Source organism: Schistocerca serialis, unplaced genomic scaffold (assembly GCF_023864345.2).
Source record: "Schistocerca serialis cubense isolate TAMUIC-IGC-003099 unplaced genomic scaffold, iqSchSeri2.2 HiC_scaffold_1178, whole genome shotgun sequence".
In the NCBI taxonomy this organism is placed as follows: Eukaryota; Metazoa; Arthropoda; class Insecta; order Orthoptera; family Acrididae; genus Schistocerca; species Schistocerca serialis.
In genome coordinates, this window is record NW_026047379.1 from 47501 (window position 1) to 50000 (window position 2500).

The following is a 2500-nucleotide window of genomic DNA, read 5'->3' on the forward strand; positions in this document are numbered from 1 at the left end:
CCATGTTGTGCCTTAACCTAACCCATGTTGTGCCTTAACCTAACCCATGTTGTGCCTTAACCTAACCCATATTGTACCTTAACCTAACCCATATTGTACCTTAACCTAACCCATATTGTACCTTAACCTAACCCATATTGTACCTTAACCTAACCCATATTGTACCTTAACCTAACCTAATTTGTGCCTCAACGTAACCTAATTTGTGCCTCAACGTAACCTAATTTGTGCCTCAACGTAACCTAATTTGTGCCTCAACGTAACCCATGTTGTGCCTCAACGTAACCCATGTTGTGCCTCAACGTAACCCATGTTGTGCCTCAACGTAACCCATGTTGTGCCTCAACGTAACCCATGTTGTGCCTCAACGTAACCCATGTTGTGCCTCAACGTAACCCATGTTGTGCCTCAACGTAACCCATGTTGTGCCTCAACGTAACCCATGTTGTGCCTCAACGTAACCCATGTTGTGCCTCAACGTAACCCATGTTGTGCCTCAACGTAACCCATGTTGTGCCTCAACGTAACCCATGTTGTGCCTCAACGTAACCCATGTTGTGCCTCAACGTAACCCATGTTGTGCCTCAACGTAACCCATGTTGTGCCTCAACGTAACCCATGTTGTGCCTCAACGTAACCCATGTTGTGCCTCAACGTAACCCATGTTGTGCCTTAACGTAACCCATGTTGTGCCTTAACGTAACCCATGTTGTGCCTCAACGTAACCCATGTTGTGCCTCAACGTAACCCATGTTGTGCCTCAACGTAACCCATGTTGTGCCTTAACGTAACCCATGTTGTGCCTTAACGTAACCCATGTTGTGCCTTAACGTAACCCATGTTGTGCCTTAATGTAACCCATGTTGTGCCTTAACGTAACCCATGTTGTGCCTTAACGTAACCCATGTTGTGCCTTAACGTAACCCATGTTGTGCCTTAACGTAACCCATGTTGTGCCTTAACGTAACCCATGTTGTGCCTTAACGTAACCCATGTTGTGCCTTAACGTAACCCATGTTGTGCCTTAACGTAACCCAATTTGTGCTTTAACGTAACCTAATTTGTGCTTTAACGTAACCTAATTTGTGCTTTAACGTAACCTAATTTGTGCTTTAACGTAACCTAATTTGTGCTTTAACGTAACCTAATTTGTGCTTTAACGTAACCTAATTTGTGCTTTAACGTAACCTAATTTGTGCTTTAACGTAACCTAATTTGTGCTTTAACGTAACCTAATTTGTGCTTTAACGTAACCTAATTTGTGCTTTAACGTAACCTAATTTGTGCTTTAACGTAACCTAATTTGTGCTTTAACGTAACCTAATTTGTGCTTTAACGTAACCTAATTTGTGCTTTAACGTAACCCATGTTGTGCCTTAACCTAACCTATATTGCGCCTTAACCTGACGCACGTTGTCGCTGAACCTGCTCTGTAATTGTTATGCAACTCGTTAAATTAGTGTAGTGTTGCCTAACCGCAACCCTCGCAATATAGTTCGCTATTCGCACTGCCCGGTCCCCTGTGTATCGCGTCATGTTAAACACCTTGCAGGTGTTGCTGACTTTCCACATGCTCCTGCTATACACTGTAATGTGGATAGCAGCAGGACGTACATGCCCCCCCCCCCCTTCCCCCCTGCCTTCGCAAGCTGGTCGTTGAGAAGTTTGCATGTTCAATGCCCTTCGCATGCCGACGTACTCAGCCTACGTTGTGGTACGGCCTGTCACCTGTCCGCCGATGTACGCAAAACCCACAAACTGTACTGCACATTGGTCCGTATGTACTGAATGATACATCGTGGCACATGTGTGACCGTACGACGACTGCGCCTAGCAACGGCAGACCATACAGTCCAAATATTGTGCACGCAGCTACGTGTCGTCTCCCTATAAGAGCTGGATTGCAGTGTGGTACGCCATTCAGACGTGTGGGAGGAACGGACGCCCTGGATGGCGATCAGCATGAGCAGTCTGTTGATGTAGTGGAGCGTGTATTCGGACGTAGTCGTCTCTTCTCACACACCGTGATAGCATGTTGCACCGCGTTCCACATCTGCGACATCCTGCAGAGGCCGGCTGACAGTCGTTCGCGCAATGGACACCGCATACGTACGGGGGCTACCTTCCACGTGTTCTCGAGGCGTGCACATGTTGTTGCGTCTATGTGGGCAGACGTAGTGTGTTGTGACACCTGACACAGGCATGCAATACTCGTTGCAAATGGCGATGGACGTCTACGTTTGCTGGTGACGTTACGCAAATGAACAACAGGTAACCCGTTGTGGTGCGGTTGTTCTCGCTAGAGGTGAATCAGTGTTGGCGACGATCGGTCGAGCTATTAACCGGTTGTTTCAGGGATACCCACCATGCCCACGAACGTGAAAGGGGACCCACCATGCCCACGAACGTGAAAGGGGATCTGGGTGTGAGGCGATACGCGGCGGTGGCTGGGTGGGACCGTCCCCGGCCGGTGAGGGGGGGCCGCCCGGCGTGCTGGCAG